Source organism: Columba livia, chromosome 1 (genome assembly GCF_036013475.1).
Source record: "Columba livia isolate bColLiv1 breed racing homer chromosome 1, bColLiv1.pat.W.v2, whole genome shotgun sequence".
In the NCBI taxonomy this organism is placed as follows: Eukaryota; Metazoa; Chordata; class Aves; order Columbiformes; family Columbidae; genus Columba; species Columba livia.
Window position 1 is genome coordinate 148567071 of NC_088602.1, and position 18228 is coordinate 148585298.

At 41.9% G+C, this 18228-nt stretch overlaps 1 long non-coding RNA gene across 1 annotated transcript; it reads left to right on the forward strand.

Annotated features, from left to right (window-relative positions):
* The first annotated feature begins 7062 nt into the window (after nt 1-7062).
* Nucleotides 7063-12346, forward strand: LOC135575916 (uncharacterized). The gene is made up of 3 exons (XR_010467373.1): nt 7063-7194; nt 11206-11270; nt 12219-12346. It is a non-coding gene; the product is annotated as an uncharacterized LOC135575916 (long non-coding RNA).
* The last annotated feature ends 5882 nt before the right edge of the window (nt 12347-18228 follow it).

Genomic DNA, 18228 nt, shown 5'->3' on the forward strand with positions numbered 1-18228 from the left:
ATTTGTACTGGAACCTGGAGTTGTTCCTACCCAGATGTAAGACACTTCACTTGCCCTTATTCACCTGAACTTTGCCCGTCCAGGCCTCAATAATTTCCAGTTCTTTGAGAGATTTTGACTCTACTCCATTTTAACCCTTTGCTAATTGAAGGACTGCTGCTTCTGTTAGGTATTTGTTCACCTGAGTCTGAGCTGCTGGCCAGGAAGAGGAGAGGGCCTACAAGATTCTTTCATCCTGTGAATATTTCTGACTTTTACAAATCTGTGACTCACTATGTCACAGATGTCCTTTTCTCATCAATTTCTATTTCCTTCCATTCCCCTCTTTTCTCTTTTTTCTCTCTGTTTCCTTCCATGCCCTTCTTTTCTCTTGGCCTCTTAACCTACTCTTTCAAAGATGGAATGGTTATAAATGTGGCAGTCACTCTTCAGTCAGAATTTTGAGACTCGAATTGCATTTAGATGCTGATTCATATAATTTGGGCTGTACTTTTAGAAAGTATGCTGATTAGTGAGAGTTATCTCTTTTCCATTATGGTGGGGACACTTTGTTGAGATGTATTTTGAGTAACAAAGGTGGTTTTGCCTCACTGCAGGGCTGAAAGACCCTTTGGCAGAAGTGCAAAAATATCACAGCTTCAGTTAAGAATAAAAGCTTGTGCTTTCAAGAAAACAAGCTTGGTCCTAAAATGTCAGTTGCTGAAGGCATGGATCATTGCTTATGGATTTTAAATTGGCAGTTTGGCAGTTTTTAACCCAATGAAGTTCTTTATGTGTGAACATTTACTCCCATGTTTATGGTACTTTGAAAGCTTTGGGTAAGATGAATTTGAGCACTGACATTTTTCCCAGGTGAGGTGTCACTGCAGATCTGCTGGGACCTTCTGCTTGTTGGGAAGACTTACAATAAGTAGAAATATTGGGTTTCCCAGGATAAATATTTGTGAAACCTGACACAACTCATGTTGTTGTGTATCATATAGGTTGTAAAGGGTGTGTATCTGTGCATGTGAGAGAGAATACATAAATAAATACAACAATACACTAACCCTTTTACCTTGCTGCCTCACCACCCCCCCAACCATGGCATGCTCACAAGACTTCTGGAGGGTCTGCTTTAAGACACTTGAATATTAGGAGTTGACAAGCTGATCCTAGCGGTTTCTTAAGTCCTCCTGCATTTCCTGCGATATTTTGGTGAGACAATCTTCTCCAGAATTGTGAAAGCAGTGTGGTGACTGGATATGAAGAAGAGCCTATGCTTTCCAGTCACACAGTTACATCAGTTTTCACACTGACAACAGAGCTTGTTCAAAGACAATTAAAAACAACGAGATCTTTGTGCCAGAGTCTGACAAAAGCCTTAGTCCCTAATGTGCTGCCAGGGCCAGATCTTCTGTGTGCAAATGACCCCATGGTGCTGCCAGTGTCAGCAAGACCTGTATCAACCTGAGATCTGAGATCTGTCTAGCTGGGGGAGGCAGCGCTGTGCAGTTTGCTTCTCTTTCAAAGTTTCCAAGAAGAACGTCCTTGTGATGATGGCAACAGCTCCCTCATTTATGAAGCCCTGCCTTGTTTACTGCTTGTCTTATTGGTGCACACAGAGAAGGCAGAGTCCCATGAGGGCACTTTGTGGTCCCCCAAGCATCTGCTGGTGTAGGGTAACCCTGTTTTGCTTGCCTTAAGTTTTGCTGAACAGAAAACTGTGGAAAATTTTGACTTCTCACCTTTTAAGGGTGAAAACTTATCAGAGCAGAGGATGACCTGTGCAGCAGTGCTGGAGCTGTTCATCAGACTGGCTGTGTAAAGTGTACTTTTCTCTGTGCTACTCAATACTTACTACATAACAAATTCCTTAGCAGTGAGAAGGGATGTAAATTTATAGTGAGAACCTGAGCTCATTAGCTGTGATTAATTATGGCATCTTTTCCTTTCTGCTGTTGTACTTTCTGTTGAGAGTTTGTGAAATGCACTGGTAATCAGTCATCAGAATATTTATTGGCTTGAGCGGAAAGGGATACTGGCTATGAATTCAAGTTCTCAAGGCAGCAAATGAAGGACCTGATGTGATGGGATGTGACAGCTTCTCTGTTGTTGATTGTCAGTACTGAACCTAAAGTGCAAACTGCTGTCTGGAAAGATGTCGAATGGGGACAGAGATCAATAGCCCAGTTATGCTCCAAAAGGGCAAGAAGATACAAATCCTCAGTGTGTATGATGGCAAAGCAGTTATTTGCTACTTGCATATAAGACTTCCTTTTTTTTCCTGTAATTGTATCTCATATATTATGTTATACTTCACACAAATTTAAGTGAGCTTTTGTAGTCAGAGATACTCCTCGAAATAGGAAGTCATCTCCATTAAGGAAACTCCATGCACATCCTCTTTAAAACAGAAAAGAGGCCCTTAGCATTATTTTTTTGGAAAAATTGAATGGCAGCAACTTCACCCTGGATGGAATCTGGAAAATCCTTTCAATTTCCTGAAAATCTCATTCTCGTGTGTGAAGAAAAGTCGTGTGTTACTGGAGAGAGAGATGTGTCTCTGATGCAAATCATGGATCCCTGGTGAGTCTCCCCCAACGCCTTGATGCATTTGTACTCTGACATGCCTGATGTTGTTTCTACTGAGTCTACAAAACAAATGAAAAAAATCCTTGTTGCTAAGCTACAAACCTCTGGAAGATAAACTTTAACTGAAGGTTACAACCCACTGCTTAGGAAAGCTCTGGTTTTGAAACTCCATCACTCCATCACTTTCTTCCATGTCCCTCTGAACATCTCCCCCATGAATATCTGTCATGGCCAGCACAGGACTGCTCACCCCGCTCGAATGGGCACAGCCTTTGGAGCTGCCTGCTGAGGGCAGGCTATGCAGCAGGGAGAGCTGATAGTGCAAAGTGGTCACCTCCCTCCCTCCTGCCCCTCTTCTTGCCACCTTTCACTTTCCTTGGGAGGGGAGGCACAAAAGGAAACTCCGCTTTTCAAGACTGTTCAGCTTGCATTGGGCCAAAATGTGTTTTCAACCAATCACTTTCTATGCAGGCAGTGACAGCTCAATTGGTCCAAGGAAGAAGGCTGGAGGGGGTGCTAAGGTTTTTTTTCACTTCTTGTAATGTTAGACCATGCCAAATGGGACAGTTGAAACAACACCCAGTTTGTTAGCCTTGTGGCCTGGAAGGGGGTGTGAAATATTAGGATGGCAGCAAAGTGTTTGTAGCTCTCCAGAGGTGGAAGACACCTCCCACACAGCTTCTGTCTCACTTCTCATTCAGTGGGAACCTACAGAACACCTTTCTTTGGCTACAAGCTTCCTTGGGTGCTAGGTTTCTGGCCCTGGACTCTCCCTTGACCATCTCAACAGATCAAAGGCATATTTGAAGGGCTTTGTTAAGCTCTCATCCTTACAAATTCCTTATGTGGGATATAAAGTTCATTGAAGTATGATACTCAAGTTTCAGGTTAACCCTAGAGACTATTCTTTCAGTCTAGGCTTCCTTTCTATGCTTGTGTCCCTTAATGCCATTGCTACATTATGGTCTCGATTGAACCACAAGCACAAACCAGTGCAGCTGGTGAACTTGATAGCAGGGGAGGGAATCCACAACTTTCTGGTTATAAGGAGCATGGAATGCCTTCATATTCCCTTCTCAATTTCTCTTTCCCCATAAAACACAAACTATGTTATTTTCTGCCCAATCTCTGCATTACAGCTATAGTATTTATACCCTTTTCCTACAAAAGATTTTCCTAGTTTGTGAACAGGACCTGCTTTAACATGGAGTTAGGGAGATTTTTATTATTAATTTATTTGCCTTTACTAGTTACTTTGGGATGTTCTAGGCAGTAGCAGCAGAGCCTGTTAACAGTCTCTAAGAGGTCAGTTCTGCCTCTACTTAAGCTCTTCTTCAGGAAAGCCTTTATGTCTATCCCTATAACAACAGAGTGCCAAATCTTGTTTCTGCTCTAGCTCCCAGCAAACCAGTAAACAGAGGACTGATCACAAACAGGAGGAGAGGAGAGGAGAGGAGAGGAGAGGAGAGGAGAGGAGAGGAGAGGAGAGGAGAGGAGAGGAGAGGAGAGGAGAGGAGAGGAGAGGAGAGGAGAGGAGAGGAGAGGAGAGGAGAGGAGAGGAGAGGAGAGGAGAGGAGAGGAGAGGAGAGGAGAGGAGAGGAGAGGAGAGGAGAGGAGAGGAGAGGAGAGGAGAGGAGAGGTCAGTTTTGGTCAAGTAGTTTGGTCTGAGCCAAGAGACAGCACTAAGGGTACAATCTATTTGTGCTACTCAATGTTGTGGTGTTTTGAATTATTTTTTCAATAGATATCTACATTTTGAAAAGTAACAGGGGATTTGGGATCCATCCCATTTTGGTTTTAGGTCAGCCAACTTAGCATAATATAGAGGAGTCTAAACATAGCTGTAGGAGATGTTACTCATTAGGTAATTGAAGGCACTAGACAAGATAAAAATATGTCAAATACTGTGTGGATTTAATTTCAGACTGAGCTAGTTTCCCTGTGTAGCAACTCCACTTCTGTGTTAGTTGCTTTTATTTACTTTCCACAACACAGACATTTGATTATATCTAAATGATTTGTACATTATCAAGTATTATCAAATTTTTCAAGTTTCACTGTAGTGTTCGACAGGTTTTCATGTCCAGCATTAAAATATTTGGCTCTTCAAACAGTTCTGGTTTGTAGCTGATGTACATCAGTGGAGTTGTGCCAGCTATCTCCAGCTGAGACTTCGACCCTTTGTTGCTGGTCTTTTTGCAGTTCTCTTATCATGATCCTGTTTGAACCATCCAGACACACAGCACAAACTCTGTTAATACAGAAAACCAGTACTAGGAAATACAGACATCAAGAAAAAGAAGTAAAAAAACCTCTGTGATTTAATCTGAACCTTACAAAGGCATTGCTTCTTTGGGCGCTTTCTTTGAAAAGACTACCATTTCAAACAAAACAGAAGGAAATTAGTAGGAAGTGATTATGGAGACAGGAAATCTAAAGCCATGAAACTGTAAATAAAGTGTTATTTGTACTACTGTACTTGGTGCCCTGCTTTGCATTCCCAGCACGAAATGTTAGACAAGGCCTTAGCACTAGAGCGAGGATCAAGTTATTTGGCTTGGAAAAAAAAAAAAAATAAAAAAAGAAAGAAAGAAGGCTCCAACCACATATCCACATATTTCACGTGATTAAGAGAAAAAAGTCTCTTGAACAAATTATTTTGTGTGGAATTCACCTGGGCTGATTTTTATCTGAAACTGGGAGCCCTACAGCCAGTCTCCATTGCAAGTTGTTCCTCTCTGCAAAGGATGTAGCTTGTTTAGACATTAAACACATATCAAGTGGCTTGACGTTAGTATTCTGAAGCATCAGCTCTATGGTAGGTGCCAGTGCTAACATCATTACGCAACTCATGTTGCATGGTGACAATCCAGTTCAACAGTGCCTGCATTTATTTTTTATTTTTATCCAACCTATAAGGCTCATCTTTTCCATCTGTCAGTATTATCTTATGTGATCCATTAATAGAGCTAAGAGGGATACATTACATCATACACTTGAATCTCAGTTAATGAACCACCTTTCCCTACAATAATAACAATGAATGAGTGCAGATTTTAATTTCTTCCATTACAATGTGTTTGCTTTGGCAGTGGTTACTGCCATATGAAAAGTTAACCAGGAAAGTTAACCCTACATCTTTAGTTGTTTGTATATATGCATTCAGAAAACATCCCTTTCCTCTCCCTCAGCAGCCATGTATTGTGTATTCTGCTGCAGTTAAACAAAAATTTGGAAAGCTCAGAGGGATAATAAAGTAAGGCACGTGAGCAAGAAAGCGTATGACTAATTTGGTCTTAAGAGATGCTCTGAGGCATATGAACTTTACAGGAATTAAGACTATGTGTTTTCATGTTTGAGAAGCCACAGAAGTCCTACAGGCAGCAGTCAGCCCCTGAAAGACAAAGAGGGCTGACAAAATCAAAACTGAAACCCTAATCATTGTTTCACATCGTTGTTAGGAACAACTACTTGAAATGACTGTAGGGCCTTCAGTTCCCAGTGGTCATTCACTTTCATGGTAACAGAGTCTGAGGGTAAAATATGGACCTTGATGTTGAACAGACATCCATTTGGAGGGAGTTTTGAGAAGTCTGGTGCTGAGACCTGCAGTGCACCTAGACTGACACTTCCCTATATGCTAAGAAAATGAAGGCAACACCAGAATTCTGCTTATTGCTGTTAGAGTAAGCTCTGCAAGCATTAGCAAGTGGAACAAGTGTAAGACAGGACAGAACTGGACAGAGCAGAGAAGTAATCTCCTGTTAGGAGAATTTTAATACAGCTAGGTGGCTCACCCAACCAGTATTGTTGCTGGTACTATTTTAAAGGCTGCACAGGCAGTTAAATGGACAATATGTGTCCTGAGAGCATTTTGCACTGGTTATATTTAATCTTGTTTAAAATGTGGACATGTATTATAGCAAGACAAATATGAGGTAGCTGAGCCCTACTTTTAAGTCCTCACCATTCTTATGCCTTAAAAATCAGCAAACACCTCCTTTGCAAAGCGAGGGGACAATGAGGAAAGGACAAGAAATGGAAAGAAAAAATTATACTTTCTTTCCTGTAGCACACCAGGGAGTGTGTGGTATAATACCAAGACACAGCAAGATTTGGGGTGGGCTTCTTTACTGATTAAGAGCGTGTTCTCGAAGACTCTTCAGTGCCTAGTTGTGTGTGGCAATGCCTAAATTATAGCTTTAGTGTTTGGGGCCTCTTTCAGCTTTCCTGCCCCAAAGCACTGTTATGTTATTTTTGAGAGGTTTTTTTGTTTTGGTTTGGTTTGCTATTTCACACCATTCTGCTGTCCTTGTCAACTTCTTTGGTGACTAGCATTAATATTTGGGGGGGTTGTTTTGCTGGCTGTGCTAATCAGGCCTGTCTCTGCTTCCATCAGGGCTTATTATCTGGCCTTCCCCCCTTCCCCCTTCCCCCTGCCTCCCTCCCTTCCAAGCAAGGCAGCAATCTGTTCTTTCTAAACCCTTCATCATCTTTGCTCTCTCCATCCTTGTTTCCCCAGATTTTGGAGATTGTTGACTATTATGTAACAGATGGCCTGACAGACCTCCGACTCTTTGCGGTGATGGCTAGCTTGGCGCAGAAAATAGCAGCACTGCAGTAAGTATTCAGTAGCATAGACGCTCATGAATTTTAACTCCTCGGTGACAAAGGAATTCAAAAGGGTAAGAGCCAATCTATCAGTAGCCAAAGTAATTAGAAGACTTAGATGGCTCTCTAGTGCAGAGTATCCCTGCGCCGCTACAGGCTGTTCATAGTAGATTAGGATAGTCTATGTCCCATTGATCTCTAAACCATAACTATGTTTCAAAACAATGGGACAGCTTAATCCAGAAATTGAGACATTTGAGTAAGCATCAGCAAGGGCTGTTCTTTTGGCTTGTAATGAAAAGTGCTTTCAAGCATCAAGCTGGGACAATGTATATCGAGCAGAGTTACATTTTGGTTTTGTTTCTATTGCATTCCGGGTTAGCAAGGGAAATCACTTGCACTAAATGACCAATATTCTGTCTCTAAACCTTTAATACTTGGGGAATTCATTTTCCTTTCCTTTTTATCTCTTCTGTTTCCTTTGTCATTCCTGTTTCTGTGTTCATATATCAAAAGAGTTCTTTTAAGTGACCACAGTTTTGCCACCCTCATATAGTTTTTGTCATCTCTAAGAAGCTTCTGAATATATCATTCCCTTTCCCAGAAATCTAGCTGCTTGCCTTTCAGAAATATTTCTGTGTCTGACCAGTCAATTGAAACTTTTTCTGGTAAAGTAAGAGAGACAGAGGGTAAAGACAGCTCAGATGAGCATCTTCAAAACAAATCAGTCAGGTGTTTGGACCAGAGCTCGTTTATATTATTTTTAGGATTAGATTAAAGTAAAATAAAATATAATGCCTGGGCTAATGCGCTGCATGGGCAGAAGTGCACGAAAGCGAGTATGAGGTCAAATGAGCTTCCGCTGAAGTGAAAATAAAGGGAGAGTTGAGTTTGAAGCTTGACATCTCATAGATTCCTGTTGAGAGTATGCTGTTTGTGTAACCTAGCTAAAAATTTTCTTGAGGAGCATAAGAGAGCTGGACATCTGAGCAGTCAGTGTATGGTTGAGGTAGGTGCCATGTGTCTCCCACGTCAGAGACACCAGCTCCACTGGGACATGGCCAGAGGTATCATGTCCTCACACCCATGCTCACAGCAGGGACACTGAAGGTCTTCTTTTAGCCCAGGAGTGTTTGAATTACCTTTAATGACCTTCATTTTCAGTAGGAGCCTTACTAAGTTATTAGCTGAGGGGAAAATCCAGGAGCGGAAAATCAACAGAAATCTCCTCTTTCTCCTCTTAGATCTGATCTGTCACCCATACAGATGAGGGATGGGCTTTCCATATATGCTCCTACAGTTTAGGAGTGCTTGTCCCATTGGCAGCCACTTGTGGAAAAGTTTCATTTCAGCCCATAAAGTCTGCAAGGAATAATTACAACAGATATTTCTCAGCAAAGTGTATGCTCACCTATAGTTTGCATTGGATCCTAACACAGAAGTAGCCCACAGCTCTAAACACTAAAGGGACAAAATTATCTTTGAAGGGCTGGATTAAGCCTTGTCCACTGCCCCTGCTAATATGTATATACACACATACAGACACCCCTTCCCTCAGTGCATCTCCAGCCTGCAGACAGTGCTGTAATACAAGGAGACCCCAGAGACCCTTTGTTGCACCTTTGGGACACAGAAAACCATCCCTCTCCCTGTAAAATCTCCTTGGGTCTATGCAAGTGTTGAGTGTCCCAAGGATGGTGTATCAAGGAGAGGATGCAACACAGAGGTCAGCCAGCGGCTCCAAGCTCAGCAAGAGGTAATGATCTGCCTCTTCTCTTTGAGCACTAATAATGTCATTCAGCAGCAATAAATCTCTCTGTTTTAATTGGAGCGACAGTGTCCCAAATGGCCATTTTAATAAGGTTTGGAGATTCTGGATACAGAGCTTTCCTGCTTTTGCAGGCCATAATAACTAGTTAGTTGTTCTTAAGGTCAAACAGCAATGTCTGGTCAGCAAAATCTTCCTTTTACAAAATAGCTTAGAATGGGATGAGCAAATGGCATAATTGTAAAATTGGCTTCTCCATCTCTAACTATTGTTCATCCAAGTGACACAGCTATGAAATAACTCCTTCAAAAGGAACTCTAGCATTCAGTCTTGGGCAAAAGAAACCTTGGTCAACATCCCAGCTGGCTGGAGATACCAAGCAGTGACATGATAATTTTTTTCATTCTTATTTTGTGTGAAAAGAGAGACTTGAAACATGATCTTTTTTAGCCATTAAAAATAGATGTTTCTTTCTTAGGTCACAAGTGTTCCTGGGTGCACAGCATAGCAGAGCTTGGATGGAGGGATGGATGCTCTTCCCTCCCTAGTGCCTACACATGGGCTAATTCCAGCTGTGGTCCTGCAAAAGGAACACTGTGGGTGGCTGCCAGTAGCTTCCCAAAATGGGAAAGGGCAAACTTTCCTCACCATCTCTGGCCAGCAGATGGAAGTGGGCAGGGGACGTGTTGTTTGTATTTAGGCCTATGAGAGGGTGAAGATGAACAGGTTAGGGAGCTGTTGCTTGAGCAATGTGCTGCAGCCTGTGCCTCTGCAGTTGCAGATTCACTCTGTGTGTTATCTGTTCGCATCAGTGTCTCAGAGGACAAGGACAGTTCAGGGTGTTTTCCACCTCCATGTAACCAACCTGAGTCTACTAAGGTCATTTCTCACCAGAAGTTGTGAGGACTGTGTAAAGTGAGTTTGGTTTCAGCCCAGTTGCTAAAGGATATATGGACACTTCATGAAGCCCAGTGCTCCATTAGGCATGCTGAGTGTCATGCAGAGCCATCCAAAGCCCACTGTTGCAAGGACAGGGGGACCTCACTCTAGCTAGGGCATCGGTCATGGCTGAGGTGCCTCTTTCAGCAGTGGGAGCAAGGATGGTTTTGTGATGTGGGGACCTGCCTCTGGGCCCCAGGAGGCCAGGAGTTCTGCATCATGAGGCAGGTGCTGAGCTCTTCTCTGCTATTGTCTCCTAGATGCAAAGTTGAGAATAGTGATACTTACTCCTTCAGGCTGGCATCAGCTGGGGACTGTAAGGTGCTTGAGAGGAAGGGCCATAAAATTCAACACAGAAATCTCTACTCACAAGTAAACCCTGCAGTGTAACTACCCTTAATGTGTCCACTCTGCTGCTCTGACGAAATATATAACATCTTTGAGTCACAACCAGAAATAGCTGATTTCTGTCTCCAACTTTGCTATACAAGTATTTTTCATGCAATCTTGTACATTTTATTGCTTGTAGTAACACCCCCAAAACTCTTTCTATTTAATATTTAGGTAACTAAACCTCAATATAATAGTTGGGAGAACTTGTTGCTAATGCAAGGCAAGTAACTGAGAAACACAGTAATATTGAAATCTGCTGAAATCCTATCAGACATCACAGGTTTTCTCTGCCAGGAACCATGCTGTTCTGCTTTATTTTTGCTGTGCTAGTGTTTATGCTGCCATGTAACAGCAATAATAATAATAATTTTTTAAAAATATTTTTGAATTATTTGTTGTTGAATTTTTCTTACTTAGACAAGTTACTTTCTGAACTTTAGGCAAGTAAACATATAGCAATAACCTGCGCCTAAAATCAATAAAAGACAAGTGAAGCACAGTCCACTGCTTCTTTGTGAGTCAAATGTTCCAGCCCCAATATAAACATCTGAAAAAAAAAAAAAGGTCATTTTGATCAGGCTTCACATGTGAGAACTACCTGAGGGCAAATGCATGTGAGAATCACATTCTTATCAGCTCTTTCTGATAATAATAGCACAGTCATTGGGGACAGTCTGTTAGTGTTGGCCCACTGGGTCAGATAACAATCCTGAGTCTCTCCCTCTCTTCCCCTGCTGTGACCCGGCCCATCTGCTTCTCTTTGGCCATATGGTACAGAAGTATCTCGGGCTGGAGACATTATAGTTTTATGCATCTGAATGCTCCTTGCTTTCATTGAAACTCTGCTGACATGACATTCCTTTGAATATTCCCCAACAAAAGTGGTGAGGTTTTTGCTTTTGTTTTGTTTTTCATTTCAGGCAGAGTATAAATGAGCAAGGGGTTTTATATCAGCAGAAGAGAAATCTGACAGATACATGGATGGGTAAGAAGGCCACACATTGCCTCCCCAACTTACCTTAAATGCAATGTTGTTTATTGTACCTCTTAACAACTGAAACAGATGCCAGCATACCCAAAAGAGCAAGGTTTGTTTGGTGGTGTTATAAATAAGCCCAGCCTGACAGGGTGCCTGCATGCCTTAGATAAAGTGTAGCCCAACCTGAAAGCTGTAATATTGCTTTACAAAAAGTGAAGGAAATAAGTTCACTGGGACAAACTGTGCTCGGACCAGACATCCCTCTGCTACTTCCAGACCAGGCAAGGGGGGCTCCCAGGATGTTGCAGCACTCTGCCTTGCTGTGGCTGAGGTCTCAACCCTGACACAGGTTCGCTGTAGCCCTGTCACCACCCCTGGGGCTCAGTTGGCCATACTGCAATGCTGCTGGCCCTCAAAGTCTTCAGCCAGCCAGCACAGAACCGCCCCAAAACCTCCCCTAAGGAGACGTCTTGTTCTCCAGCCAGTCTTTGGGCACTGGGAACACACAGGTATATCCTCCACTGAGAGCAGGTTACAAATGTTCAATTAGGCCTAATGAGAGCTTAGCCCAGGCATCAAAGGAGGGAGAGACAATAGCAAATGCACAATACTCCTCTTCAATGGTCCCTTTACCAAGAGGAGGATGTAATTATTGTGAGGGCTTTAACATAACAAAGCCTATATGTTCATATTGCAACCAGCAACCTGGGGGCCCTCTCAGCTTGGACCTCTGGACATCGCAGCAACCACTGGCATGATGGAGGCTTGAACTGGAAAAGTAAAAGAGGGATTATTACACAAATATTACCACAACAAGCTGGTTTACATTTTCTCTGATGAAAGTGTCCAGTGGCACAGTCGTCTTTCCATTTCTGTGACAGTTTTAAATAGCAATAAAAACCCAAGCAGCTGAATCCATGTCTATGTCACTCCCTCCACTCATATTTCTTACAGGGTGCCCTCAAGCTTCCATCTGCCTTGTGGAAAACCCAACAGAATATGTCATGGAAAATTCCAGGGAATTGTAAAATCAGTGAGTATCTCCTGAAGAATGCAAGGTGTCTGACTGTTTTCACTTTGTCAATATACCATGTTCACAGGGTAGTTCACAGTTTCCGGGAGGTACCTAAAATTTTTTCATTTAAAATAAAAATAGTGCTTTTAGTTATGACAGGCTGAACAAATTTTGAGATTTACTATCTGAAGCTGTTTTTAATGCCTGGAAATCAGAAACTAATTAACAGATTTTCTTGGGACATCTGAAAACTCAGACTTAATTGAGAGTCTCAGTGCTGGAATTTGATGTAGATAGACTGCCTTTCCTGCCAGACAAAGAGGCTGACCACCTGCTGCTCATGTAAAATAGACCCCCAACCTCACGATGTCAGAGTGAATTTTGAGATGCTCTGGGCCAGCATTTAATGGATCAAAGGTGTAAGTCCATCACCCTCTACAGCCAAGTCTGGTGTGCTGTAAGGGATGCTGTCAGCACTGTTGTGGGGAAAAGGGTACATAAAGAGGGTGGCAGGGAGAGAGTCTGCTTCATGCTCCTCTCCCTCCATTCTGTTGGTCTGTGGAACATGATGAGAGTCACCTTACCTGAAAGGTAATAAATATCGTCCTTTTGCTTTAGCACCTTTCTGGTCCTCTTTACCTTGGAAAATTTTATATTTACAAAGCAAGATTTGGAACCTATTAAGCAATATGTCATTTCACAAGTAGTTTTGCACCTCAGCAGTGATTGTGGAGTAATGTTGCTGCTCCACTGCCAAAAGGAAAACCAGATTCTTCCCATAATCCCAGGCCTGACTGTCATTTACCTCCTTTCCCTTCAGAGAAATTAATACTCTGAATATGGATTGCAAGTGCTGGGGGAGGCAGGGAAGGCTGAAAAACCAACATGATTATTGTGCCCGTATTAAGAGCTGGAAAGGAATATAGCTTTCTGATGAAGGTAAATGCCTATGTTTTCCATACATTTCCTTTTTTCTTTTTTCTTTTTTTTTTTTTTTTTTCCTGCAATTACCCTTTACTGACACATCCCACCTAACAATAAGGCTTACAAATATGTATGTGTATGTGCATACTCATATACATGTAGAGCCTGCATGTGAAGCAGCCAGTGACTGTATGGCACTAGCACTAGTAGCCAATGATTGCTACAATGCTAGTCACTGACATCGCCTACATCATAAGATCATTCATTTAGAGCAAAGGATACTTATCTGTTTAAGCTTTCACTACCTAATTTGCATTTCTTAGATGGTATGATAGCACCTACCGTGACACTGTTATTTCCTTCAAAAAAGCTACTCCCTTGAGCTGGGATGAGGAGGGAAGACATGAAAGCAAAAATTGTTTTACTTGGCAATTGCATTCAGCAATAACTCGGGAACCCTCTGGATCAGGGCTCTCTTGTATTAGATGCTATATGGAGATGTTTGAAGAGTCATGTAATATAAACATATTGTATGCGTCATATTGTAGAATTTAATATAAAATATGAATAATTGCTAAAGTGAGTTTCTTAACAATCTGCAACAATCTCTGTCATCATAGCCATTATCTACCTGCCACTCTACAATATCTTTTTTCCTTAAAATGTGCAAAAAAGATTTGTAAGAAGTTTCACAATAATGTGCCATTAAGAGTTTGTGTAATCTTATGTTTTATTCAAGAAACACATTCCTAATTCACTGTGTCAAGTATACATATACACTCCTACGTAACCTATTGTGGAACTGAAGTGGTTATTGCAGGATGCTTTCCACAGTTATGCATACTAACAAAACCCCAATGTCAAATAAAAACATACTGCCAAACACTTTGGTCTTCACTAGTCTAGTTACAAATAAACCTTGTTTGTTTCACCAGTTCAATCCCTGTTAGTAGAACTTGTACAATTGCTCTGGGGTCTGTAAGCCTTTAAGAACTGTACTGTGTATTTATGAAGCTTTTATACCATTCTATAAGCACACATAGTCAACAATAGTCTTCAGCAAATAGGATTTCTTATATCAGCCTTGTGCTAATCCAATATCCTGTTGCAAGAAGGGGCTGTACATGTTGTTTAGCAGAATAATGCAACCAGCCCAGAAGCTGGTGATTAGGAGATAATGTGCTCTTGGGGAAAGGCTCTTCCCAAGCCAGAGGATCGGGATGGTACCCTCAATCCAGAGAGTTCATTTCTCGTTCTCACATTTTGCTTCTAATGTCTGATACTTTGATGCTGTGGTCACTTATTTTCATGGATAGGTATGCAGTGATTGATCAAGCAAACCAGGGATACAAATTGTAAGGCTGGAGTAAGGTTGGATGAATAGAGCATGTTAAATACTGGGGAGAAAGGCTGATAAAGAGGAAATAGAAAGGGTGAGTTGTGGCTTCCTTATGGATTCAATGCCAACGTTAATAAATGACTGATGCTTTTTACTCTTCTTTTTTCCTTTTTCTAATGGGAGTTTTTTGCATAAAATCTACTTTTATCACAAGATTAGTTTTTTATTTGCATACAAAAATATCTAGTTCTGCCTCATCACACAGTCAGGATTTCTTATGGTTTGCAAATATGTAAATTAAACCAAAATCAATTTGACACCCGTCTGTACCGTACAAAGACCGAGATGGGGTGCAAGCTTGAACTTGCTCAAAGCTGAGCCTGTTATCTTGTCATTAAGAATTGCTTTGAGTCCCTATCTGTTCAGCAACTCTAATTAATGATCATTTAACTGTACTGTCAGCCCCGTTTAAATCTGAGTGTTGCCAGTTGCTTCCTTCGTGGAGGCAGCCAATAGGTGCTGGGAGAATTGTTCATGCATAGCATTGCCCCAGTGGTGCTGGGCCTATAGCATCCCAGTTTAATAGGGCATTCAGGGCTCATTAGCGAGGAAACACATCAGGAGTGACCGCTCCACTGCCACACGTTGCAACTAATAGCCTCGCCGAACAGAATAGTTTCTGTTTCTGCTCACTTGTTTTTGAGTCCTTTCAATGTCAACAAGTGGTCATGTCGGCAGGAGCCCGCCATTCTCCTCAACAGTTTTATCCGTTGCTCTCCTGAGCCAGACTTGTGTCCTCCTCCATTGTTCCAGCCACAATGGAGCCTGAGCAATCACAAAGGCTTCACAGCCATTCATCATCAGCTCACGAATTCTGGGGTTGAGATTACCCGCCAAACTTTTGGGCCATCATTTTGGCATAATGTGTGAATGCCCGTGAAATACAAATAGTTTCTGAAGTTTACACTTTTGTTGCAAATGCACAGAATGATGGTTGGAGGAATTGGGGAAAGGGGGCTGGATGGAGGGAAAGAATCACAGAATCACAGAATGTCAGGGATCAGAAGGGACCTCAAAAGATCATCTAGTTTGATCCCCCTGTTGGAGCAGGAACATCTAGATAATGTTACACAGGAATGTGTCCAGGTGGATTTTGAATGTCTCCAGAGAAGGAGACTCCACAACCCCCTGGGCAGCCTGTTCCAGTGTTCTGCCACCCTCACTGTGAAGAAGTTTCTCCTTATATTTAAGTGGAACCTCCTGTGTTCCGGTTTGAACTCATTACCCCTTGTCTTATCATTGGTTGTCACCAAGAAGAGCCTGGCTCTATACTTGTGACACTCACCCTTTACATATTTATAAACATTAATGCAGTCACTCCTCACTCTTCTCCAAGGTAAAGAGACCCAGTTCCCTCAGTCTTTCCTCATAAAGGAGATGGTCCACTCCCTTCATCATCTTTGTGGCTTTGCACTGGACTCTCTCAAACAGTTCCCTTAAAAAAAAAAAAAAAAGAAATAAAAGAAATAAAACCTGACATTTCTATGGCTAAAACAAGAAAAGATCTTATGGAGGGGAGATAAGAGACAATGGGATTGCTGCTGGAACAAGAGGTGAGAAAGGAGCAACTGGAGAAATGGAGGTATGTCCAAAAAAAAAGTCTAATCACACTTTCAGCTCACATATTTGGAAAGAGTCCCCTGACTTTCCGGGAAAGCACAGGCAGTTGCTTGTGTTGCTGGGCTCTGGGAGGCAAATGAACGGGGATCCGCTACCCAAGGTCCCCAGACCCTGTCTCCTTTCATCTGTGGGAATAACCAGCATGTCTTCCTTGTTACTAGAAACATGACTGGCAAAAGGCTTCCTAGAAGCATACACCTGCTGTTTTTTATTTGTATTAGTCTAGTATTTAGCCCCTGTTGTGCTCAGTGGAGAGTAAATGTGAGTTTTACACCTGGAAACCTCAGATCTGACAATGCAGAGACTTTACCAGGCTCACACAGTAGAGGCCAGAGATGAGAATCAAAGCTACAGCGTGTGTGTTCCAGTTTATTTTGGTGTATTACTTTTACGGCGTCATGCTCTTCTTTACATCTGAAGTGATGGGGCTGAATCCTGCCTGCTTGAATGCCAGGCAAAACAGACTTTGATTTATTGTTTACTGTCTACTGTCTGGACCTGCTCAATACACCCAAAGCATCCTTCAAATGCTCCATTTTGGGTGATGCAAAGAGTGCACTGTGACCACAGGGCATAACAGCTCCATCAGTTGTTTGCTTAGCACATGGCAGAGAGTTTGCTGGACACTTCCATCTGTTCCTTACTGTGTGCTGTTTCATGGAGTTTACATTGTGTTGATTTTTGCCACACTAAGGACTAATGGCTGAATCCTAGTCAAAGGGATTTGAATTTAGGACCATTTGGACATCCCTGTGTGTATCCTACAGTCTCTTCCTGGTTATTTTAGCAAGCCAGGAAGTTACAAGGGCACAAAAAGCACCCTGAAGAAAAGCAAGGGTGATTCTTTTTTTCTGTCACTGGAAGATTAAGTTTATAATAAAACACAATCATAGCAAAAGGTGCTTTTCAGTACGAGCACCTAGAAATTGTCTCCTGTTCCACCATTCACTGTATATCAACTACAGAGTTCTCTTTTTGTGTGTTAAAATAATCAGAATGAAAAAAAAAAATAACTGCTTTAAGCTTTTTCTTTCCCAACAGGAGAGTACCCACTGTATGACCCAGGATGATATAAAAGCACCAAGAAATATTGCATACCTCTCGAATACACTTCCTGGCAAAAATTTTGCATGTAGAGCTACAGTAGTTGCCATCATCAAAGGTAATGGAAAACACCATGAACATTTTCAGGCCCTATTTTATGTGATCATTGTCATTCAAAAACAGTCACAAACCACTAATTTTGTAAATATTTGGTTTCCTGTTATCCCATTAATACCTGCTGAATACATAAGGGACAAACTCTGGAAAGCAGGCTGTGTATAATTCCTAGTTATCTATTTTTTGTTTCTCTCTTTATTTCAGTGGTGTTACACCCAACCAATACTGCAGCAGGGCAGGTGTTTCTTCTTGCTTCCTGTGATGTAAAGCAGGAATACTCAAAGCAAAAAAAAAGAAAAAAACAAAACAAAACACAAACAAACCAAAAACCTCAGCAGACTTCAGTGCTGTTTAGATTTTGGCTATAAATTAATGAGCCTGATCTGGTCTTACTTTGAAACTAGGCCAAAATAATCCCAGTGATGTGTGGTATATACAACTGCAAGTAGTTAAAACTCTTGCTTGAAAACCTTGAGTTCCAGTTGTCCTGGTGATTACCACATATAACTGTTGGGTGAGTCATCACCAGCAGTACAATCTTTATGAAGCATGGTAAAATAAATACCATTAAGTCAAAGTCCCAGGTACAGCAGGCCCCCATGCAGGGATCTGTTGAGTGAAGGACTCACAGCTATGTCCATAAACTGTACCTTGCCCCTTCAAGGGTCTGGAACATGCATCATCCAGGGACATCCACAGCCCCAAGTTAGGTGCTGAAGCTTTGTGAGACTGAGGAGGCAAAGGCAGCCAGGAACTGAAACCACAAAAGCTAAGGTGGGGAACCATATGGGCTAGAAATACCCCCTTGCTGCATTTTGTGTGTGGCTAATCTGTCAGATGGGCAC